The sequence below is a fragment of the Myxine glutinosa genome, chromosome 2 (assembly GCF_964187855.1).
Source record: "Myxine glutinosa chromosome 2, kmMyxGlut1.1, whole genome shotgun sequence".
NCBI lineage: Eukaryota > Metazoa > Chordata > Myxini > Myxiniformes > Myxinidae > Myxine > Myxine glutinosa.
In genome coordinates, this window is record NC_136262.1 from 114,680,812 (window position 1) to 114,706,845 (window position 26,034).

General features: G+C 45.1%; 1 protein-coding gene across 1 annotated transcript in view; it reads right to left on the reverse strand.

Annotated features, from left to right (window-relative positions):
• DRAXIN (dorsal inhibitory axon guidance protein) overlaps positions 1 to 14,083 on the reverse strand; it is a 43,732-nt gene extending 29,649 nt beyond the window's left edge. Inside the window, exon 1 of the mRNA XM_078771441.1 lies at positions 14,064 to 14,083. The gene's annotated coding sequence lies outside the window, so the exon portion shown is untranslated. The remainder of the gene's footprint in view (positions 1 to 14,063) is intronic.
• Positions 14,084 to 26,034: the final 11,951 nt, after the last annotated feature.

Here is a 26,034-nt window from a genome sequence, read left to right on the forward strand (position 1 = left end):
TTTTGTCTTTCCCTCGCGGTCCCCATGTGCTGTTTTTGTCTTTCCCTCGCGGTCCCCATGTACTGTCTTTGTCTTTCCCTCGCGGTCCCCATGTGCTGATTTTGTCTTTCCTCGCGGTCCCCATGTGCTGTTTTTGTCTTTCCCTCGCGGTCCCCCTGTACTGTCTTTGTCTTTCCCTCGCGGTCCCCATGTGCTGATTTTGTCTTTCCCTCGCGGTCCCCATGTACTGTCTTTGTCTTTCCCTCGCGGTCCCCATGTGCTGATTTTGTCTTTCCCTCGCGGTCCCCATGTGCTGTTTTTGTCTTTCCCTCGCGGTCCCCCTGTACTGTCTTTGTCTTTCCCTCGCGGTCCCCATGTGCTGTTTTTGTCTTTCCCTCGCAGTCCCCATGTGCTGATTTTGTCTTTCCCTCGCGGTCCCCATGTGCTGTTTTTGTCTTTCCCTCGTGGTCCCCATGTACTGTCTTTGTCTTTCCCTCGCGGTCCCCATGTGCTGATTTTGTCTTTCCCTCGCGGTCCCCATGTGCTGTTTTTGTCTTTCCCTCGCGGTCCCCCTGTACTGTCTTTGGCTTTCCCTCGCGGTCCCCATGTGCTGTTTTTGTCTTTCCCTCGCGGTCCCCATGTGCTGTTTTTGTCTTTCCCTCGCGGTCCCCCTGTGCTGTCTTTGTCTTTCCCTCGTGGTCCCACTGTACTGTCTTTGTCTTTCCCTCGTGGTCCCCCTGTGCTGTCTTTGTCTTTCCCTCGTGGTCCCCATGTGCTGTCTTTCCCTCGCGGTCCCCATGTGCTGTTTTTGTCTTTCCCTCGCGGTCCCCCTGTACTGTCTTTGTCTTTCCCTCGCGGTCCCCATGTGCTGTTTTTGTCTTTCCCTCGCGGTCCCCCTGTACTGTCTTTGTCTTTCCCTCGCGGTCCCCCTGTGCTGATTTTGTCTTTCCCTCGCGGTCCCCATGTGCTGTTTTTGTCTTTCCCTTGCGGTCCCCCTGTACTGTCTTTGTCTTTCCCTCGCGGTCCCCCTGTGCTGATTTTGTCTTTCCCTCGCGGTGCCCATGTCCTGTTTTTGTCTTTCCCTCGCGGTCCCCCTGTGCTGTCTTTGTCTTTCCCTCGTGGTCCCACTGTGCTGTCTTTGTCTTTCCCTCGTGGTCCCCATGTGCTGTTTTTGTCTTTCCCTCGCGGTCCCCATGTGCTGTCTTTCCCTCGCGGTCCCCCTGTGCTGTCTTTGTCTTTCCCTCGTGGTCCCCCTGTGCTGTCTTTGTCTTTCCCTCGTGGTCCCCCTGTGCTGTCTTTGTCTTTCCCTCGTGGTCCCCATGTGCTGTTTTTGTCTTTCCCTCGTGGTCCCCATGTGCTGTTTTTGTCTTTCCCTCGTGGTCCCCCTGTGCTGTTTTTGTCTTTCCCTCGCGGTCCCCATGTGCTGTTTTTGTCTTTCCCTCGCGGTCCCCCTGTGCTGTCTTTGTCTTTCCCTCGTGGTCCCACTGTACTATCTTTGTCTTTCCCTCGTGGTCCCCCTGTGCTGTCTTTGTCTTTCCCTCGCGGTTGTCAGCTCTTTCACGAGCCTCGATTCAGTATAGAAAAAAAAAAAAAAAAAAAAAAGTGGTTTCAGAGATATAATTATTTAATATTTTCCTTCAATCCAATATGGGTGCCACACCATGTGACCAATTATGTTTTTGTGATCATCTTTTAATCGCCATGCCCTGTCAATGACACACGTAAAGTTTTGAGTCAATCGATTTGGTGGTTTTGGAGAAAATGTTTTTTTAAGGTTTTAGGTTAAATCCTATATGGCTGCCAAACCATGTGACCTATGATGTCATAAATTTAATATTTCAATACAAATGGGTCATCGATCATGTGCATGCAATTTCAGAGTTTTAGGATAAGGAATTTGTTTAAAACATTTATGGCTGGTATACCACTTCACCTATGATGTCATTATTATCATGCTTTTGTTCCCCATTGGGAGTACTTGACAATGTGACAAGTTTCAAATTTTTCCATTCAGCGGTTTCCGAGAAATACTTTTTTCATTATTTGCTTTTAATCTAAGATGGCTGCCATACCACGTAACCTATGACGTCACATTTATCATAAAAACATTCTGCATGGGTGTCACTCCTACCCTGAAAGTTTCGTCTTAATCGGACATAAGGTTGCTGAGAAAAACGAGGTTTAGCCCGTGCGGACAGAAGGATGGACAGCCCGAAAACATAATGCCTCCGACCACCTTCAGGGGCAGAGGCATAAAAAACTAGAGCTTCCACGGAAGCAGAACTCAACTGAACTGACTGGACAACTTTAAAGTAGGTCAGTTGTCTGTACTAGATTTGACTTAAGATAGCAACCTACCTTGTGTGGTAAGAGTCTCACACCAAGTTTGAACAAAATTCATAAATATTTGTGGACGTTAAAGTAGTCCGTGGGCTGAGTAGGGTTTACATTCACCCCCCCCCCTCCCCCCCCCCACAACTTAACTTCCCGGGTATGTCCATGTACCCCCCCACCCTAGGGGTTAGGAAAAACCATGTTAACAGGAAAAAAACTCATTCCCAAGGTACCTCCCACGCATATTTTGATGTTACCCCCCTGTGTCAGTGATTTCCGAAAATTAGGGGTAGGCGAAATTCAAATGGCCATAACTTTTTACCTAGTCATCCTATGGTTGCATATGACCCCTCAAAATGTTTGTCCTGGGACACTCTTTACAATGATATGTGTTATATGCAAAATAGGTCACTAATGAGGTCACCAGAGGTCAAACTATGACGTAATTTGGGGGTTGCCCAAAATCCATGACCTTGAAAGTTAAAAATGACCTGAGGTAGGCAAGAAATTGGTAAAGGAATGTTTTATTATGCCTTTTTGATAGTACATATATCAAGACAGTTTATGGAAAAAACAGCTTCGAAAAATTCCAAGTATTGACTGGTTGGCGGTCGTTTGAATTTAGAGGATGGCCCAAATGGCCCAAACAATGCATGAAGGCAAACTGCAATGTACCTATTTCTTTCAGGCAGCATGGAGCGCCCTGTGAGGAAGAGGAAGTCTGAAGACCAGAAAAACCATGCAGACTCAGAAGATGTAGGCTCGGAAAAGAAGGGTAAAGCTGAAGATGGTCAGGCACCCAGAGAATCGATAGAAAACGTTTGTATCATTCACATGAAAGACTCCAAGTGCCAAGACTTTATATTTCTCAAGAATTCGAAAGATCCAGATGCCAGGTTAAAAAGACTTTTGCAAATCAGTGAAAAACGGTTATTTCAACCTTTCGAATCCCCGAATCGAATGGAAGATGTCTGCAGGCAGATTCCATCAACCTACTCCATTTACCACGGGTATCACAGGGACTGTTACCAACGCTTCACGTCTCACTTGAACCGGTTAATTCCACAGCCAAACGAATCTCTTGACTTGGGGAAAAGACGGGAGTCACGAAGATCATCTACCGAAAAAGATGATGTCTTATTTCAACCAGACTGTGTCTTCTGTAACAAGGTTGGGAAAAAGGCTATAAAAGTACGTGGCGCTTGGACAACTGAACCAACTACAAAATTTGAACGTGGAGGTGGTGAAGCAGTTATTTCATGAGGCCGAAAAGAAACAAGACTCGAAACTTCTTCTGCGCATATCCGGTTTTGACCTTTTTGCATGCGAGACCATGTACCATCGGAGTTGTCGATGTCAGTACATGCAGAGACCTGAGAAGTGGAGAAGTAGCAATCCTGGACACATTGAGCAACAAGCTTCACTTGAGAAAGCACATGAACAATCATTCAATAGAATATGTGAACTGATAAATGAAAAGGTTGTAAAGGAGAAAGATGTGCTCAGGTTGTCCGACTTGAGAAACATATATGTATCTGAACTAGCTAAAACTCCCCATTCAAATCCAAGTTACAGGGGGGAAAATCTGAAAAACAAATTAGAGAAATGTGACCTGTACAAAGACACATTAGGTTTCTGTCCCATCAGTGATGATGGACGTTTCAAATCTTACCTGATGTATAATCTCAAGTGTGATGTAGGCACTGCTGTCAAAGCAACATACACACTTCGTTCTGTTGATAGGTCCAGAGAAACGGCTAGAAATTTGCGAAACGATATCCTTGACAAATTTGAAGCTACAGAACGAATGGCTTGGCCACCCACTGTTCAGTCCCTTCCAACCCAAGACATATTGCCAAAAACTCTAGAGAACTTTCTGAAGTGTCTTCTTTCAGGGAATGAAGATGTTGAGTCTGTTAGGGTAAACCGACAAGCTAATTCATTGGGGCAAGACGTATGCAGGGCTGTTACCCATGGTCGGTGGAAACTTCCAAAGCATGTTCTGCTTGGAATGACCCTGCACCATCTATTCCGCAGCGCAGAACTCGTAAAATTGATGAACAAACTTGGACATTCAGAAAACTATTCATTCTTGCTAGAAGTTGAAACTGCAATAGCTGTAGCTGTACAGACAACATCTTCATTACTACCTGTGTCAATCATACGCAACCCGTCCTGTCCTTCTACGTTCCACTCAGATTTTGACAACTATGATGAATTAATAAATGACATTTCTGGTGCAGGGTCCATTCATAGGTCTCATGGGATCATGTTACAAGAGCTGGTGACTGCACCAGGAGAATCCCCAGGCGGGGTTAAGCCTCCAATACCTTCGATCCAGAGGACGGGACAACGTACATTGACGGAACCAATGGATGTCGAGTTAGGTGATTGTTACCTAGGCCGGAGACGAAGCCCTGGCTATGAAGTCGTCGATTCAGATGTAGATGGTGGCAAGGAGGCCTATCAGAACGCAATGGTTAAAAACCTACTTTGGCTCCTTATCCGGCTGCATGCAGGAACAGTTCAGCAGCGTATACCTGGATGGGGTGGGTACATTTCGCTTACTGGGGAGACTCCATGCAACCTGAGTACAGTTGAATATTACCCGGTGATTCCCCACCCTATAACTGATAACAGAGCCGTGAAGGAGTGTCTGCGATACTCGGAAGAGGGAAGCAAGGAGGTTGGCCAGAACTATGTGATAACAACTTTTGACTTAGGTGTGTGTATGAAAGCCTATCCATTGATCTGGAACAGCCCAACATACTATGAAAACCACATCGTAATGATTGGGACATTCCATCTGGTCTGCGCTTACCTAAAGATGATTGGCAAGATGATGAAAGGTACAGGATTGTCCGACATTCTACTAGAAGCTGGTCTGTCTTCACCAGGATCGATCAGTGGTGTGATATCTGGTAAGAACTACGGACGGTCTATTCACTGTCACAAGGTGTTGGTGGAGTCGTTGGAACGCCTACTGCTCGTACGTTTCATTGATGGCCGAGGCGAGAAATTGCCCTTTGACGGAAGTCCACAGGAATCAAAGCATCTGATCTTGGAACTGATTCAGTCAGTGGGGAGCAAAACTGAAGCAGCAGTTTTGCAGGATACAGTCCTCAGATCTTACATAGAAGACTACCTCAAGTTTCGTGATGGTGTAAGGCAAGGTGAACTTGGCAAAACTGCTAAGCTATGGATGTCCTACATAGATCGTGCGTGGTTGGCCCTGGCATTACTTGAGGCAGTGAAGACAAATGACTTCGTTCTCTATGGTGAATGTCTTGGCTTGATGCCTGATCTTTTCTTTCGTTTCGATGGTCAGAACTACGCTAGGTACTTGACATTCTTTGCTCTTTTCATCGCAAATATCGAGAGGTCTCATCCTGGAGCAACGGACTTGTTGAAACGGGGGGCAATAAGTGTAGCTCGATCATTCATACCAGGGAATAGATGTGCAGTCGACAAGACTATTGAAGAGACATTCATGAAAAACGCGAAATCCAGGGGAGGGGGTGGAAGTGGAGCAGGGATATCTGGCATCTCGACTAATTATGGGGCGTACCAGAGATGGGCACGGACTTCAAAAGAAAGGGACCAAAAGAAAGGGAAAGGGCTTGCAAGTACGTCCCAAAAGAAAGGGACGTACTTGCAAGCGACCTACAGCATGGCTGACATGGCACCAGATGCAGAGACGGGGAAGAAACACAAGGATGTACGTCATGCTGAAGTGCAGCGCAGTGAAAAGCAGGTGAAACGGACTGTAGAAGCTGTGACAAGTTTCAATAACCCCTTCGAACTTCCGGATGCAGACAAGTTATACTGCCTTTCTTCTGGTGCACCCGCCAGCTCTGACGTTGAACGGGACATTCTGCGTGCAGAATCCGCAGGAGCAGACCGGAAGAAAAACTTTATAGAGGAACGGCTGAAGACACATGAGAATTTCTTCGAGCCGATCAAAAGACTAAAGTTGAAAACAATGGAAGATATGAACAAGGCTGTGCTAGTCAAATCCTCCACAAATAAAACCGTTGAGTATAAGCAGCAGGGAAGCATCGCATTTCAACTGCTAGTTCAGTCCCAAAAGCTTCCTGGAGCAAAACTCGACCTGCGGGAGCTACTGACCTATCCTGTAACACCAGTGCCATTGAGTCTAGCAGGAGCACATGGATATATGGCAAAGACAGATAAGTCTAAGGGACTTGCCTATCTTGTAAAGGATTTGGACGAGGACTGTTCATATGCACCTCCTGATATCAAAGACAGTCTGGTTATCGAGGACGGAAATGCTTGTTTCTATTACATGAGGGAAATACCAAACACTTTTGGGGAAATAGCTCAGAAGGTTTTCAAGTCTCTAACAACAAAGCATGATGTTTTCTTCAGCACAGACATGTACAGGCCAGATTCAGTCAAGTCAGCAGAACGACGGAGGCGGGGTTGTGGAGATAAGCTCATCGTAAGCGGTGAAAAAACAAGAAGACCAAAAGACTGGGGAGTTTTCCTAACCAATGATGAAAACAAAGAACAACTGATCAGAATCCTATTGTCCACTTGGAGTGGTGGTGAATTCACAAGCTCACTAAAGGATCGGAGTGTTACCATTGTTGTAGAAGGGAGGGCATACCGTCTAACATCTGATGGGGAAACCACTTCAGTAGAGGAGCTTGTTGGTCTCAAGTCAACTCAGGAAGAAACAGACTCGCGGATCATTCTGTACTGTCTGTACGCTAAGGAGGTCGGGTACAAATGTGTGCGGGTTCGCAGTCCAGACAGCGATATCTTCTTCATCTTGTTGTTCCATGTTAGTCGATTAGAGGGGATCAGAATACTGTTCGAAACAGGGAAAGGCAATTCGAAACGTTGCTTGGACATGAACAAAATCGCAGAATCCGTTTCACCTGTTTTGCGATCAGCATTACCTGGCCTTCATGCTTTCAGTGGCTGCGACAGCACGAGTGCTTTCAAGGGGAAAGGGAAAATCAAAGCGATAAAACTTCTCCAAAAGAGTATCAATTTCCAGGAGGCATTCTGTCGAGTTGGTGAAAGTTGGGAAGTGGACAATGACGTCCAGCACATGCTGGAGGAATTCACTTGTGCACTGTATGGGAAACCAAACGTCAAAACTGTAAATGAACTGAGGTACCTTCTACTACAGGCTAAGTGTGCCACTGGAGGCACCCTGGGTCCCAAGAAGTCGTTCGACATGGGTTCCTTGCCCCCATGCAAAAGCTGTCTGCAACAGCATGCCGAACGTGCGAATTATCAAGTTGCCATATGGAGGCGAGCTCACATCCCAAATCCTGATATGCCGAATCCAATTCATGGACATGGATGGGTAGACGAAAGTGGGACCCTGCAGCCAAAATGGACAGATCATGACATTTTGCCAACCAAACTGGTGGATATCCTTGAACAGAAACTGGAGAGTGAGAACAGTGATGATGAGGAGGAGGATGGAGTTGATAAAAATGACCAAGGTGATGAAATGTCATCTTCAAGTGAAAAGAGCGGAAGTGAGAGCGACGATGATTAAGTTCTGTCATTAAACTGAAGTGAAGTTGGTTGAACCACAATCAATGTCACATCTTACAGGTTAGCTTTTATTTGGGGCATAGAATTCACTCGGGGAATGGTGTAACTTGGATCTGAATGGTGACATAATTTCTTAAATAACTGTAATAATTTTTTTGGTTGGTTTTGTGATTATTGCGAACTGGCAAATGACTTTCCTTGAAAGAAAATTATGCACCCAGTTGACCTTTGACCTTGATAATCTGACCTTGAATGTCAGATTATAGCCAGTTTTGGAATATTATGTTATGATACCACCTTTGAACCCATTTAGCAAATCTTTGTCATCAAAACCAAGTATTGATGCTTTGGAGGTTGAAAGAACAAATTTTGGTCATTTTTCGAATTCGTCCTCTAAATTCAAACGACCGCCAACCAGTCAATACTTGGAATTTTTCGAAGCTGTTTTTTCCATAAACTGTCTTGATATAATATGTACTATCAAAAAGGCATAATAAACCATTCCTTTACCAATTTCTTGCCTACCTCAGGTCATTTTTAACTTTCAAGGTCATGCATTTTGGGCAACCCCCAAATTACGTCATAGTTTGACCTCATTAGTGACCTCATTTGCATATAACACATATCATTGTAAAGAGTGTCCCAGGACAAACATTTTGAGGGGTCATATGCAACCATAGGATGACTAGGTAAAAAGTTATGGCCATTTGAATTTCGCCTACCCCTAATTTTCAGAAATCACCGACACAGGGGGGTAACATCAAAATATGCGTGGGAGGTACCTTGGGAATGAGTTTTTTTTCTGTTAACATGGTTTTTCCTAACCCCTAGGGGGGGGGGGTACATGGACATACCTGGGAAGTTAAGTTGTTGGGGGGGGGGGGTGCATGTAAACCCTACTCAGCCCACGGACTGTCTTAACGTCGTTTCGGAGCTGAAAACAATATGGCGGCCTATGGCGGCCATTTTGTGACGGATCGGGTTGACATGCGATAGAAACCTACCTTGTGTGGTAAGAGTCTCACACACCAAGTTTGATCAAAATCCATAAATACTTGTCGACGTTAAAGTCTTAACGTCGTTTCGGAGCTGAAAACAATATGGCGGCCTATGGCGGCCATTTTGAGACGGATCGGGTTGGAATGCAATAGCAACCTACCTTGTGCGGTAAGGGTTAAACATTCTAAGTTTGATCAAAATCTCTTAATATTTGTGGACGCGAGAGTGTTAACGTCGTTTTCATGACCAAAAACAAAATGGTCGCCTAAGTCCGCCATTTTTCAAAGGATCGGGCTGAAATGTAATAACAACCAGGTCCTTGGGGTAAGGATGCTGCATGTCAAGTTTGATCAGAATCGATTGATATTTGTGGACGCTGGAGTGTTAACGTCGAAAAGTTAACGGACGACGACGACAGACGACGGACGCCGGAGGGTCCAGTATGTGATGAACTTCACCATGAGTTAACATTTTCACCATGAGTTAACAGTTAACAAGATGAACTTCACCACTTCACCATTGAGTTAACAAACCATGCAGTGCCAATATGTGGAATACGAAGTGGTGGTTAGAAATGACAAATACAAACAAAAGCACTCATTATCACAATGGCGATTAAAAACGACTACTCCAACAGGAGAGCAGGGGTGTGTTCAGTTACCAAGTTTGTTATAGAATGCTCGGGGGTGTGTTCAGTTACCAAGTTTGTTTTAGAATGCTCGGGGGTGTGTTCAGTTACCTAGTTTGTTATGGAATGCTCCGGGGTGTGTTCAATTATCAAGTTTCTTATAGAATGCTCGGGGGTGTGTTCAATTACCAAGTTTGTTATAGAATGCCCCGGGGGTTGTTCAGTTACCAAGTTTGTTATAGAATGCTCCGGGGTGTGTTCCATTACCAAGTTTGTTATAGAATGCTTCAGGGTGTGTTCCGTTACCAAGTTTGTCATAGAATGCTCTGGGGTGTGTTCTGTTACCAAGTTTGCTATAGAATGCTCTGGGGTGTGTTCAGTTACCAAGTTTGTTATGGAATGCTCCGGGTGTGTTCAGTTACCAAGTTTGTTATAGAATGCTCTGGGTGTGTTCAGTTACCAAATTTGTTATAGAATGCTCTGGGGTGTGTTCAGTTACCAAGTTTGTTATATAATGCTCTGGGGTGTGTTCAGTTACCAAATTTGTTATAGAATGCTCTGGGGTGTGTTCAGTTACCAAGTTTGTTATATAATGCTCTGGGGTGTGTTCAGTTGCCAAGTTTGTTATAGAATGCTACGGGTGTGTTCAGTTACCAAGTTTGTGATAGAATGCTACGGGGTGTGTTCCGTTCCCAAGTTTCTTATAGAATGCTCCGGGGGTGTTCAGTTACCAAGTTTCTTATAGAATGCTCTGGGGGTGTTCAGTTACCAAGTTTGTTATGGAATGCTCCGGGGTGTGTTCCCTTACCAAGTTTCTTATAGAATGCTCCGGGGGTGTTCAGTTACCAAGTTTGTTATAGAATGCTCCGGGGTGTGTTCCGTTACCAAGTTTGTTATAGAATGCTCCGGGGTTTGTTCAGTTACCAAGTTTCCTAGAGAATGCTCCGGGGTGTGTTCCGTTACCAAGTTTGTTACAGAATGCTCCGGGGTGTGTTCCGTTACCAAGTTTGTTATAGAATGCTCCGGGGTGTGTTCCGTTACCAAGTTTGTTATAGAATGCTCCGGGGTGTGTTCCGTTACCAAGTTTGTTATAGAATGCTCAGGGGGTGTTCAGTTACCAAGTTTCTTATAGAATGCTCCGGGGGTGTTCAGTTACCAAGTTTGTTATAGAATGCTCCAGGGTGTGTTCCGTTACCAAGTTTGTTATAGAATACTCTGGGGGTGTTCAGTTACCAAGTTTGTTATAGAATGCTCCGGGGGTGTTCAGTTACCAAGTTTGTTATAGAACGCTCCGGAGTGTGTTCCGTTACCAAGTTTGTTATAGAACGCTCCGGGGTGTGTTCCGTTACCAAGTTTGTTATGGAATGCTCCGGGGTGTGTTCCTTTACCAAGTTTGTTTTGGAATGCTCTGGGGTGTGTTCCGTTACCAAGTTTCTTATAGAATGCTCCGGGGTGTGTTCCATTACCAAGTTTGTTAAAGAACGCTCCGGGGGTGTGTTCCGTTACCAAGTTTCTTATAGAACGCACTGGGGGTATGTTCCGTTGGCAGGTTTGTTATAGAACGCTCCGGGGGGGGGGGGGTGTTCAGTTACCAAGTTTGTCATATAATGCTCCAGGGGTATATTCCGTTACCAAGTTTATTATAGAATGCTCCGGGGGTATGTTCCATTGCCAAGTTTGTTATAGAACGCTCCGGGGTGTGTTCCGTTGCCAAGTTTGTTATAGAATGCCCCGGGGTATGTTCTGTTACCAAGTTTGTTTTAGAATGCTCCGGGGTGTGTTCCGTTACCAAGTTTATTATAGAACGCTCCGGGGGTATGTTCCATTACCAGGTTTGTTATAGAACGCTCCGGGGGTGTGTTCCGTTACCAAGTTTGCTATAGAATGCTCCGGGGGTATGTTTCTTTACCAAGTTTGTTATAGAACGCTCCAGGGGTGTGTTCCGTTACCAAGTTTGTTATAGAATGCTCTGGGGGTATGTTCTGTTACCACGTTTGTTATAGAATGCTCTGGGGTGTGTTCCGTTACCAAGTTTGTTATAGAATGCTCCGGGGTGTGTTCTGTTACCAAGTTTGTTATAGAACGCTCCGGGGTGTGTTCTGTTAGCAAGTTTGTTGTAGAATGCTCCGGGGTGTGTTCCGTTACCAAGTTTGTTATAGAACGCCCCGGGGGTGTGTTCCGTTACCAAGTTTGTTATGGAATGCTCCAGGGTGTGTTCCGTTACCAAGTTTGTTATAGAACGCTCCGGGGTGTGTTCCGTTACCAAGTTTGTTATAGAATGCTCCAGGGTGTGTTCCGTTACCAAGTTTGTTATAGAACGCTCCGGGAGTGTGTTCCGTTACCAAGTTTGTTATAGAATGCTCCGGGGTGTGTTCCGTTACCAAGTTTGTTATAGAACGCTCCGGGAGTGTGTTCCGTTACCAAGTTTGTTATAGAATGCTCCGGGGTGTGTTCCATTACCAAGTTTGTTATAGAACGCTCCGGGGTGTGTTCCTTTACCAAGTTTGTTATGGAATGCTCCGGGGTGATTTCCGTTACCAACTTTGTTATAGAACGCTCCGGGGTGTGTTCCGTTACCAAGTTTGTTATAGAACACTCCGGGGGGTGTTCCGTTACCAAGTTTGTTATGGAATGCTCCGGGGTGTGTTGCGTTACCAAGTATGTTATAGAACGCTCCGGGGTGTGTTCCGTTACCAAGTTTCTTATGGAACGCTCTGGGGTGTGTTCCGTTACCAAGTTTCTTATAGAATGCTCTGGGGTGTGTTCCGTTACCAAGTTTGTTATAGAACGCTCCTGGGTGTGTTCCGTTACCAAGTTTGTTATAGAATGCTCCGGGGTGTGTTCCGTTACCAAGTTTGTTATAGAATGCTCCGGGGTGTGTTCCGTTTCCAAGTTTGTTCTAGAATGCTCTGGGGTGTGTTCCGTTACGAAGTTTGTTATAGAACGCTCCTGGGTGTGTTCCGTCACGAAGTTTGTTATAGAACGCTGCGGGGTGTGTTCCGTTACGAAGTTTGTTATAGAATGCTCCGGGGTGTGTACCGTTACCAAGTTTGTTCTGGAACGCTCTGGGGTGTGTTCCGTTACGAAGTTTGTTATAGAATGCTCCGGGGTGTGTTCCGTTACCAAGTTTGTTTTGGAATGCTCCGGGGTGTGTTCCGTTACGAAGTTTGTTATAGAATGCTCCGGGGGGTGTTCTGTTACCAAGCTTGTTATGGAACGCTCCGGGGTGTGTTCCGTTACCAAGTTTGTTATAGAATGCTCCGGGGTGTGTTCCGTTACCAAGTTTGTTATAGAATGCTCCGGGGGGTGTTCCGTTTCCAAGTTTGTTATAGAATGCTCTGGGGTGTGTTCCGTTACCAAGTTTGTTATAGAATGCTCCGGGGTGTGTTCCGTCACGAAGTTTGTTATAGAACGCTGCGGGGTGTGTTCCGTTACGAAGTTTGTTATAGAATGCTCCGGGGTGTGTACCGTTACCAAGTTTGTTCTGGAACGCTCTGGGGTGTGTTCCGTTACGAAGTTTGTTATAGAATGCTCCGGGGGGTGTTCTGTTACCAAGCTTGTTATGGAACGCTCCGGGGGGTGTTCTGTTACCAAGCTTGTTATAGAATGCTCCGGGGTGTGTTCCGTTACCAAGTTTGTTTTGGAATGCTCCAGGGGTGTTCAGTTACCAAGCAGGTAGCTAGCGCTTGCCAAGCCAGCCGTTCCTCATCAACGGTTTCGATTGGTGTGCTTAAGCCACCCGGCGAGCACTCTACAAGCTGCTTGGTAATGGAACACACCCCGGAGCCATGAGAGGTGTGAATGGTGGGCACACTGGTTTTGGTAAAGAGAACAAAGCAATCCCAACAACTGTGTAGACAAACCACGTGATACAATTACGAACATAATCGATATACTTTGCTGATTAATGGCTTGTTGGACATTAAAACGGAAAACCGACCAACCAGCTACTCTTTGGAGGACAGCAGAGGGTTTTACACCGACAAATTAACACACATTACCAAATGACACATAATCACTCGTTTTCCATTAAAAAAAATTTTAAATCGTTTCTCGATATATTTATCATCGTAATTTCGCCGTTAAAATATAATTAAATTACAATTTAAATTGAGAACGACCAACTGCACTCATATTTACAAACACGCAGGTTGTATTTTATACAAATTAAATAAATAACCCGAGCGGGTCTGACGTCGAAATGTTTTACTTTTTATTTAATTCCGATTTGGCATGAAAAGAGTGGATTTTTCACCCGAGGTCATTACAATGATTAATTTGTTAAAACACCGAGGCAATGACGACAGAGCTGACGTCACACAAAAGAGCGGCGATTAAACAAAACATGTTAATGCTAATACGTCATTATAAAATGACGTGCACGTCATAAACCGCACACAAGAGGAACAAAAGGATGTTTGATGTCATTTACGGTTTGAACTTTCATGGAGTTTAAAGTACAAAAGGCGTTTATAAATCGCTCGACACTCGCTAATAAATGAACGCGTTACCTGAGATTAGCGTGACGTCAGTGTTAATAGGTTAGAATGTAACCGGTTATCGGATGAGCGAAGGACGCGCTTACCTTGGGGTTCAGCGAGAAACCGCGGGACGAACAAGGGGGGATTCGCCCAAAGCAGCCCCCTCCCTCTAACAGTCTAACGGGATCCCTTTGTTACCCGGGGTTACCCCCCTCTTCTCCCCCTCTTGATCCTTTATCCTAACCATTCGAACCCCTCCACCCTTTTCAAATTCTGATTTCTTGGTTTTTGACTTCGGCTATAACCTTTACCTCCTCATTCACTCCTCATTCCTCTCTTTGTTCGCTACCCCTCTCCACCTTCCCCCACTGTCCCCCCTTTGTCTCTCTTTTTACCCTCCGAGTCTCTCTCCGCTCGTAAAGGTCATGGAAACGGCTTCGTTCTCTAAACCCTGTACAGTGACCTCCAGCACACAAAGGACGTGTACTCGAACATGGTGCAATCGTCTCATGTAACGTTAAAAGAGCGTTTACCTAGCCGCCCGTTTTCCATGATGCAGGTTTGGTCCCGTCGACATAGTACGTATGCAAAAACGCCAGAATGCTGAACCTCACTCCTCTTCGCCCTCATTCCTTTCACTGCGACCTCCTCCCGACCTTCTTTGACGTTTTCTCCCATCGTCGTCCTTTTCGCAAACTGGTGGATTGCTGCTGATGTTAGTCAGGAGCTCCATCCCCGGCTACCTGTGTTAGGTGGTTCTAAACCCTTCGGGCCCCTGAAGCCTTACCTGTGCCTGCACATTCATCTTCACCATCATCTCGCGTTTGTCTGTGCGATGTACCGCCCACCGACTATGACAAGTTATCATCAAGCGTGGTCACCGTGCCAGTTATCATCATCCGTGGTGATTTCACCTGCACAGTGCCAGTTATCATCATCCACGGTGATTTCACCTGCACAGTGCCAGTTATCATCATCCACGGTGATTTCACCTGCACAGTGCCAGTTATCATCTTCTGTGGCCATTTCACCTGCATGGTGCCAGTTATCTTCCGTGGCCATTTCACCTGCACAGTGCCAGTTATCATCATCCGAGGTGATTTCACCTGCACAGTGCCAGTTATCATGATCCGCGGTGATTTCACATGCACAGTGCCAGTTATCATCATCCGAGGTGATTTCACTTGCACAGTGCCAGTTATCATCATCCGAGGTGATTTCACCTGCACAGTGCCAGTTATCATCATCCGAGGTGATTTCACCTGCACAGTGCCAGTTATCATCATCCACGGTGATTTCACCTGCACAGTGCCAGTTATCATCTTCTGTGGCCATTTCACCTGCATGGTGCCAGTTATCATCATCCGTGGCCATTTCACCTGCACAGTGCCAGTTATCATGATCCACGGTGATTTCACCTGCACAGTGCCAGTAATCATGATCCGCGGTGATTTCACCTGCACAGTGCCAGTTATCATCATCCGAGGTGATTTCACCTGCACAGTGCCAGTTATCATCATCCGTGGTGATTTCACCTGCACAGTGCCAGTTATCATCATCCAAGGTGATTTCACCTGCACAGTGCCAGTTATCATCATCCACGGTGATTTCACCTGCACAGTGCCAGTTATCATCTTCTGTGGCCATTTCACCTGCATGGTGCCAGTTATCATCATCCGTGGCCATTTCACCTGCACAGTGCCAGTTATCATCATCTGTGGCCATTTCACCTGCACAGTGCCAGTTATCATCATCCGTGGCCATTTCACCTGCACAGTGCCAGATATCATCATCCGTGGCGGTTTCACCTACACAGTGCCAGATATCATCATCCGTGGGCGGTTTCACCTGCACAGTGCCAGATATCATCATCCGTGGCGGTTTCACCTGCACAGTGCCAGATATCATCATCCGTGGCCATTTCACCTGCCACCATGCCAGATATCATCATCCGTGGCCATTTCACCTGCCACCATGCCAGTTATCATCATCCATGGCCATTTCACCTGCACAGTGCCAGTTATCATCATCCGAGGTGATTTCACCTGCCACCATGCAAGTTATCATCATCCATTGCCATTTCACCTGCACAGTGCCAGTTATCATAATCCATGGCCATTTCACCTGCACAGTGCCAGTTATCATCATCCGAGGTGATTTCACCTGCTACCATGCCAGTTATCATCATCCGCGGCCATTTCACCTGCACAGTGCCAGTTATCATCCGAGGTGATTTCACCTGCCACCGTGATAGTTATCATTATCCTAGACAATTTAACCTGCCACTGTGCCAGGTATCATCATTCGTGGCGATTTCACCTGCCACTGTGCCAGTTATCATTATCCGAGACAATTTCACCTGCCACTGTGCCAGTTATCATCATTCGTGGCGATTTCACCTGCCACTGTGCCAGTTATCATCATTCGTGGCGATTTCACCTTCCACTGTGTCAGTTATCATTATCCGAGACAATTTAACATGCCACTGTGCCAGATATCATCATTCGTGGCGATTTCACCTGCCACTGTGCCAGTTATCATTATCCGAGACAATTTAACATGCCACTGTGCCAGTTATCATCATTCGTGGCGATTTCACCTGCCACTGTGCCAGTTATCATTATCCGAGACAATTTAACATGCCACTGTGCCAGTTATCATCATTCGTGGCGATTTCACCTGCCACTGTGCCAGTTATCATTATCCGAGACAATTTAACATGCCACTGTGCCAGATATCATCATTCGTGCCGATTTCACCTGCCACTGTGCCAGTTATCATTATCCGAGACAATTTAACATGCCACTGTGCCAGATATCATCACTCGTGGCGATTTCACCTGCCACTGTGCCAGTTATCATTATCCGAGACAATTTAACATGCCACTGTGCCAGTTATCATCATTCGTGGCGATTTCACCTGCCACTGTGCCAGTTATCATTATCCGAGACAATTTAACCTGCCACTGTGCCAGGTATCATCATTCGTGGCGATTTCACCTGCCACTGTGCCAGTTATCATTATCCGAGACAATTTAACATGCCACTGTGCCAGTTATCATCATTCGTGGCGATTTCACCTGCCACCGTGATAGTTATCATTATCCGAGACAATTTAACCTGCCACTGTGCCAGATATCATCATTCGTGGCGATTACACCTGCCACTGTGCCAGTTATCATTATCCGAGACAATTTCACCTGCCACTGTGTCAGTTGTCATCATCAGTGGCAATTTCACCTGCCACCGTCATAGTTATCATTATCCGAGAAAATTTAACATGCCACTGTGCCAGTTATCATCATTCGTGGCGATTTCACCTGCCACAGTGATAGTTATCATTATCCGAGACAATTTAACCTGCCACTGTGCCAGGTATCATCATTCGTGGCGATTTCACCTGCCACTGTGCCAGTTGTCATCATCCGTGGCGATTTCACCTGCCACCGTGATAGTTATCATTATCCGAGACAATTTCACCTGCCACCGTCATAGTTATCATTATCCGAGAAAATTTAACATGCCTCTGTGCCAGTTATCATCATTCGTGGCGATTTCACTTGCCACCGTGATAGTTATCATCATCCGTGGCGATTTCACCTGCCACCGTCATAGTTATCATTATCCGAGACAATTTAACCTGCCACTGTGCCAGGTATCATCATCCGTGGCGATTTCAACTGCCACCGTGATAGTTCAAATTATCCGAGACAATTTAACCTGCCACTGGGCCAGTTATCATTATCGGAGACAACTTAACCTGCCACTGTGCCAGTTATCATTATCCGAGACAATTTAACCTGCCACTGTGCCAGTTATCATTATCCGCGACAATTTAACCTGCCACTGTGCCAGGTATCATCATCCGTGGCATTTCACCTGCCACCGTGATAGTTATCATTATCCGAGACAATTTCACCTGCCACTGTGCCAGGTATCATCATCCATGGCGATTTCACCTGCCATCGTGATAGTTATCATTATCCGAGACAATTTAAGCTGCCACCATGATAGTTAACATTATCCGAGACAATTTAAAGTGCCACTGTGCCAGGTAACATCATCCGTGGCGATTTCACCTGCCACCGTGATAGTTATCATTATCCGAGACAATTTCACCTGCCACTGTGCCAGGTAACATCATCCGTGGCGATTTCACCTGCCACCGTGATAATTATCATTATCCGAGACAATTTAACCTTCCACCGTGATAGTTATCATTATCCGAGACAATTTAACCTGCCACTGTGCCAGGTATCATCATCCGTGGCGATTTCACCTGCCACCGTGATGGTTATCATTATCCGAGACAATTTAACCTACCACAGTGATAGTTATCATTATCCGAGACAATTTAACCTACCACCGTGATAGTTATCATTATCCGAGACAATTTAACATGCCACCGTGATAGTTATCATTATCCGAGACAATTTCACCTGCCACCGTGATAGTTATCCTTATCCGAGACAATTTAACCTGCCACTGTGCCAGGTATCATCATCCGTGGTGATTTCACCTGCCACCGTGATAGTTATCATTATCCGAGACAATTTCACCTGCCACCGTGATAGTTATCCTTATCCGAGACAATTTAACCTGCCACTGCGCCAGGTATCATCATCCGTGGTGATTTCACCTGCCACCGTGATAGTTATCATTATCCGAGACAATTTCACCTGCCACTGTGATAGTTATCCTTATCCGAGACAATTTAACCTGCCACTGTGCCAGGTATCATCATTCGTGGCGATTTCACCTGCCACCGTGATAGTTATCATTATCCGAGACAATTTCACCTGCCACCGTGATCGTTATCCTTATCCGAGACAATTTAACCTGCCACTGTGCCAGGTATCATCATCCGTGGTGATTTCACCTGCCACCGTGATAGTTATCATTATCCGAGACAATTTCACCTGCCACCGTGATAGTTATCCTTATCCGAGACAATTTAACCTGCCACTGTGCCAGGTATCATCATTCGTGGCGATTTCACCTGCCACCGTGATAGTTATCATTATCCGAGACATTTTAACCTGCCACTGTGCCAGGTATCATCATTCGTGGCGATTTCACCTGTCACCGTGATAGTTATCATTATCCGAGAAAATTTAACCTGCCACTGTGCCAGTTATCATCATTCGTGGCGATTTCACCTGCCACCGTGATAGTTATCATCATCCGAGACAATTTAACCTGCCAACGTGATAGTTATCATTATCCGAGACAATTTCACCTGCCACCGTGATAGTTATCATTATCCGAGACAATTTAACCTGCCACTGTGCCAGGAATCATCATTCGCGGCGATTTCACCTGCCACCGTGATAGTTATCATTATCCGAGACAATTTAACCTGCCACTGTGCCAGCTATCATCATCCGAGACAATTTAACCTGCCACCGTGATAGTTATCATTATCCGAGACAATTTAACCTGCCACCGTGATAGTTATCATTATCGGAGACAATTTAACCTGCCACTGTGCCAGTTATCATCATTCGTGGCGATTTCACCTGCCACCGTGATAGTTATCATTATCCGAGACAATTTAACCTGCGGCTGTGCCAGGTATCATCATCCGCGGCGAATTCACCTGCCACCGTGATAGTTATCATCATCCGAGACAATTTAACCTGCCAACGTGATAGTTATCATTATCCGAGACAATTTCACCTGCCACCGTGATAGTTATCATTATCCGAGACAATTTAACCTTCCACTGTGCCAGTTATCATTATCCGAGACAATTTAACCTGCCACTGTGCCAGGTATCATTATCCGAGACAATTTAACCTGCCACTGTGCCAGGTATCATTATCCGAGACAATTTAACCTGCCACTGTGCCAGGTATCATCATCCGCGGCGATTTCACCTGCCACCGTGATAGTTATCATCATCCGAGACAATTTAACCTGCCAACGTGATAGTTATCATTATCCGAGACAATTTAACCTGCCACTGTGATCGTTATCATTATCCGAGACAATTTAACCTGCCACTGTGCCAGTTATCATCATTCGTGGCGATTTCACCTGCCACCATGATAGTTATCATTATCCGAGAAAATTTAACCTGCCAACCTGATAGTTATCATTATCCGAGACAATTTCACCTGCCACCGTGATAGTTGTCATTATCCGAGACAATTTTACCTGCCACTGTGCCAGTTATCATCATTCGTGGCGATTTCACCTGCCACCATGATAGTTATCATTATCCGAGACAATTTAACCTGCGACTGTGCCAGGTATCATCATCCGAGACAATTTAAACTGCCACCGTGATAGTTATCATTATCCGAGACAATTTAACCTGCCACTGTGCCAGGTATCATAATCCGTTGCGATTTCACCTGCCATCATGCCAGGTATCATCATCCGTGGCGATTTCACCTGCCACCGTGCCAGGTGTCATCATCCAAAGATTCAAGTTGGCAACACCTCAGGCCTCAGGTCCATCCTCCATCCCTACGCTTGATCTTTTCGCTCCTCATTGACATCCTCTCCTTCCTCATCTATTTTTGCAGGTGATGTGTTTCCCTTTGTTCATCCACATATTGTCCCATTGTCTGTGCGTTACCTTCCGTACCCTTTGTCACCTTACTTTTCCATGAGCCTCGTTCATATCTCCTAAAACTCCCCATTTCGATCCTTTTTTAAATATAAATCCGAGCATGTTTTGACCCTGAAGGGAGTTTGTCGGAGTCATTTTGCAGAGTTCCACTAAGGAGTTCCATTTTGCACCAAAACAACATCACAGTTCCATTGATAAGAAAACGAGTTCCTGCCTGCAGCTGTCCTGATAAGGCCCTGTTTGTAATACTGCTCTCCCCTCTGGGCCGGTGCTCCTGCCTCACACCTAGCTCGTCTTCATGTTGTTGAAACCAAAGCGTTCAGAATCATTGGAATCTCCCGCGACGAAGCTAACTCCAAGGGCCTTTCACTCACTCACTGCAGGCAGGTGGGTGGTCTTTCTGTCTTCTACCGACTCCTCTCCGGCCTTGCTCCCCCAGCCCTCTCTGGGCTCTGTCCCCCAAATATTCCTACAGGTCGCACAAGATCTGCCTGCAACCCTCTTATGGTTAAACTGCCAAAATCAAGACTCTCTGCTCACCTTCACTCCTTCATGCCTCTTTGCTCCCGCCTCTGGAATAAACTCCCTCACTCTCTTCAATTCCTCTCCTCCCTCCAGGTCTTTAAAACAGCTGTTCACCACCATCTTATCTTCCCCCATCCAAAACCTTGATCTTTTCAACTCCCATTAAAACACCTCTTTCAATCTCCGATTTCATTCCTGAAATTCCTAGTGGTGTACACTTGTTTTTTTAGCGTGCACCCCTCTACCCCCATCCCCAGCCCTCTCCCTTCCACAGATCTACCGACGTCCTTGTTATCTACTGTTGTTGTCCTTGTGTGCTTCCCTCTCTCCCCATCTTGTCTCCCACTCTCTTTATTGTTTGTTTTTGTGTTTTATGTGCTACCTCTTGCAGGAGCCTCGACTTGAAGGAGACCAAAAAAAAACAAAAAAAACAATTGGTTCACTTTTGTCTGTCTGTCCTTCTGTCTACAAACGTCAATTTATGAACAAGGAACAACTTGATTTTAATTGAATGTTATATTTGGAATTTGGATTGGGCAAGATGGAGAAGATTGTCATGGGGACCGCAAGGCTAACCCACGCTCTAGCAGGGAAAATGGCCTTAAAATGCATGTTGTTGTTGTTGTTGTATTTCGAATACCAATCGGAACACAAATCGGAAAACGAACCTACAGTTTAGCAGTACTTTGGTTCCTGTCTGGCAATAAAACAAAATTGAAAATCATATCAAACAGGAAACTGTTTTTAAGGACGTTATAAAGGACACAACCAACATAACAGCCATGAATAATTATTGTAACGTGTTTGATAAGGTGGTGTAAAAGACGCTGCATCAACGGCGATAAACTTCCGGATTTTTTAAATACGACTTTTTAAATCTTTAGTTAATTTAATTTGAGTTGCATACTATACGTGAGCACAAATCACCTTTTTAGCATTTTCATAAACCTTCCGTTTAGCAGTACTCGGACAAAAGATTACGGCATTTTACGTCATCACGACCGATTGAATTTGCCGCTCATAAACCCCGCCCCTTGTCCTTGTCTTTCCATACAGTGGAGAGACAAGAGTAATGTGTCTATGAACTCTGTAGTTTGTTATATTTTCGATTTTTGAAAGACTTGTACACAGTAATGGGAGGGGAATGATACGGCATTAAGATCTAATATTGAAATCGGGACCTACAGGAGAAAAACATGATGAAATCTTGAAGGAGACATCTTGGAAAAATAGATATACACAAGCATCTAAAATGATGAGTCATACGATTCTGTACATTAATGGCACACGGCCCTGGGTGTGTTCCAATGGTTGTAAAATAACAAATACGCATGATGAGAGGCTCAAATTGTGGAAATTTATTGTCAAGACCCGTCTGAACACACAACAATTCCGGAAGGATCTGAGGGAGTCGAGCTGGAATTCCTGGTTGATTTGAGGCCGAACGACCGATCAATTCACTTTTAAAATCCGCTCTTGTTTACGTGAGAGCTGACGTGCCCTGTAATCGGTTGAGGACTTCCTCTTGACGTGCCCTGTAATCGGTTGAGGACTTCCTCTTGACGTGCCCTGGAATCGGTTGAGGACTTCCTCTTGACGTGCCCTGGAATCGGTTGAGGACTTCCTCTTGACGTGCCCTGGAATCGGTTGAGGACTTCCTCTTGACGTGCCCTGGAATCGGTTGAGGACTTCCTCTTGACGTGCCCTGGAATCGGTTGAGGACTTCCTCTTGACGTGCCCTGGAATCGGTTGAGGACTTCCTCTTGACGTGCTCCAAATTTTAATTACAACAACTTCCTAAAATAAAAGTCAAAGGGGAACTTTATCCAATGGTCCAAAAAAATAGAAAAAAAAGTCTTCTTTCCTTGAATGACCTAGCTAGGTAAGGGTATAATTTGGGAATATATTTCCGAGACTGCACAATGATCCTCAACTTGGCTTCAAATGTTCCAACATTTCATCCTCGAGATTATGGTAACAACAAATGTACTGATAAAGTAAATGGAGACTTTTTACTGAGTTTCTTTGTCCTGCTTCTCCTCAATAAGCCTCATGGTGTGGATGGAGTCCTCAACGACAACGAATACCCGGAACTCTTGTACCCGAGTTGATAGGATAGGAGTTGGTGAGTGCACTGAAGGGAGTTAGGCAGATGAAGGTGGTATTACACAGGTAAAGTTTATGTATTTCTATCCAGTAGCACAACTCCGGACTCCGTTTCACATGGACATTGTGAAATGTCCTGATTGTCCCGTGAATACTGAATATTTTTTACGCGTTGGGCAAGCCGACAGTTTTTTTTGAAGAAACGGAATATTGGTAAAAGTTGAACGTTGTCTGTTCAGTTCAGGCCAAAAGTACATTGTGTCGAATTGTCACGTTTCTTTGGAAGTTGTGAGGCGTAGTGGTTGAACATGTCTCCAAATGTTTCCTGAAGATCACCACAGTCCGTTTGGTTGAAGTGGACATTCCTCAGCAACGGGAATGGATCCTGGCAAAGCAAAACACACTTCCTTAATCACCATGGATGTGAGTTATGTTATCGACTTCCTTATTGTTTACAGAAGGAAAAAAAGGCAATAGACTAGACGGATTTATGGAAAAAGGCCATGTATAAGCTTCTAGGTGCATTTTTGGGTAAAAGTTGGGAACCTCACTTTTTAACATAATTAGGGTATGCTGAATTCGATTAACCCGGTTCCCAAGCCGAATTTTGAGGTTTATTTGAGTTTTGAATAAACTGCTGAAGAACTTGGGCATTGGTGAACTCACAGAGGAGACAATCAAATCTGCAGAAGCATTCGTCTGCAGAATATATAATGTGCACAGAACAACCTCTGTTGATTCAGCACGACATATGTTGTTCTCCAAGACTGGTAAACCAGAAGCAATGTCACCAACAAGTGGTGCTCTTCATTTCCATTTGATGCGAGTACACTATCAAGCCATGGTATGGAGAAATGCTCATTGTGCCATACCTGACCTTCCTGCACCTGTGTAAATGGGATGGAAACGTGGTGATTCAGGACTAGAGCCTATTCTGATGTCACCGAGTCCAATCCCAGAAAGTTGCCTCGAGATGTTTTGTTGTGCATGCCAGATTGCCAGAAGCAATGCAAGACTCAACGCTGCAAATGGCGCTATTCAGAGTTGAGGTGCACATCAATGTGTGCCTGTCAGCAACAGAGTGATGATCAGACCCCTTGTATGGATTTGATGTAGTTTGGCAAAACAACATGTGTGACATTCCTGAATGTTTGTGCTTCATGGCCATGTGCACTTAATTTTAGAATAAATGTTTGTATGAAACATTGTCTTATTAAAACCATTTCCCATCTTATAGTGTCCAATTTCAATATCAGTTTGAATGTCTCTTTCAATATGTCGCCAACCATAATATAGACTAGACGGATTTATGAAAAAGGTCATGTATAAGCTTCTCGGTGCATTTTGTGGTAAAAGTTGTAAAGTTAAAGTAAAAGAGCTGCATGTATATACAATATACATGGTATATAAATGCTTGTTCAAAGAAATTGTCCAAAAATGGCAATTTGGCGGCCATTTTGTTTATGCTAATTAGAAGGTCAAAAACTCAAAATTCGGCTTGGGAACCGGGTTAATCGAATTCAGCATATACGAATTATGTCAAAAAGTGAGGTTCCCAACTTTTACTCAAAATGCACCGAACATTCACATTTCTCAGAAATCTGTCGAGTCTACAGCACTTTGTCCTGTTGTGCTTTTGATGGGAGTGCGGCTTCTTGTCCGGTTAAGAGACGGTGGCTATCCCAATTTGTTTTTTGAGTAATACATCGAACCACGTTTGTGAAACGCACTGTTCTTCAACAACCCAAAACCGTACCTGAAGAACGCATCCCATTACCCTTGGATTACCATTAGCAGCAACTTCCAAATCAAGAACATCATTCAGAGGAACTTTAACCTTCCGCAGAATGATGAAGAAACGATGTCCACTCAACGTTTTAATCAAGCCAGATGCTCTATAGATAAAAAGGCTGTTTGTGGTAGTTCCCTCCTTCCAGGAACAAACGGCTCCAGGTAGCTTGGAGGATTCGTTAATATTTTCAAACTTGGACCTCCAGCACCAAATCGTTTGAACGAACGTTTTTCGTTCTTTTAAAACACCTCTTCTGAATACACTACGCACATTCGGTTTTCTTCTTCCTTTTATTTGCTTTCTATATATAATTTGCCTCAAGCCTGGTGTTGGCTTAGCGGTTAGGGTGCAGGCTTGGGATCTTAGGATCCTGAGTTCAAATCCCGGTCGATCGCTGAATTAACGCCAGGGGGATTGACTCAGCCTGTCATCCTTCTGAAGTTCGGAAATTGAGTACCAGCTTCCTGGGATGAATGATCCCGGTGTGTACCCCGGCTTGGAATAGGTACACCGTATCCCTGCGCATCGCGCATCGTGAGAGGCGACCAAGGGTTGGCGTCAGGAAGGGCATCCGGCCATAAAAACATTGCCTCAAACAGGGAACCACGATTGTCATGGGGCCCGCAAGGCTAACCCCTGCTCTAGCGGGGAAAATGGACTTAAAAGGATCATTCATTCATTCATTCATATACTGTATATAGTTTTCCTCCTCTTTCCTTCCTCATTTATTAAATATGTATTTTTCAAGTTCGTCTTTCCTCCTTTACTCCCTCCCACCCTCTCCCCACATTTTTATGGCATATGCATTACGTTAGAATACTACTATATCATTGAACACCGATAACCAGCGCTGTACGTACGATACAGCCATTATCACAGCTCCCTCTCGTGGTGCAATGAAGGATAGCCAACCTGCATGGCAGCTCCTTTGTGCCTTTTGTTGTTTTCCTGTTGGAAAACTTTCCACTTTACTCCCGTCCATCAACCGTCGTGTTCCGCAAGCGCAGTTTCCTTTTGTTGCTGGAACTAGCATTCCTTACTGTGTATCCCGACTACAGCTTGCTGGGGCCCAT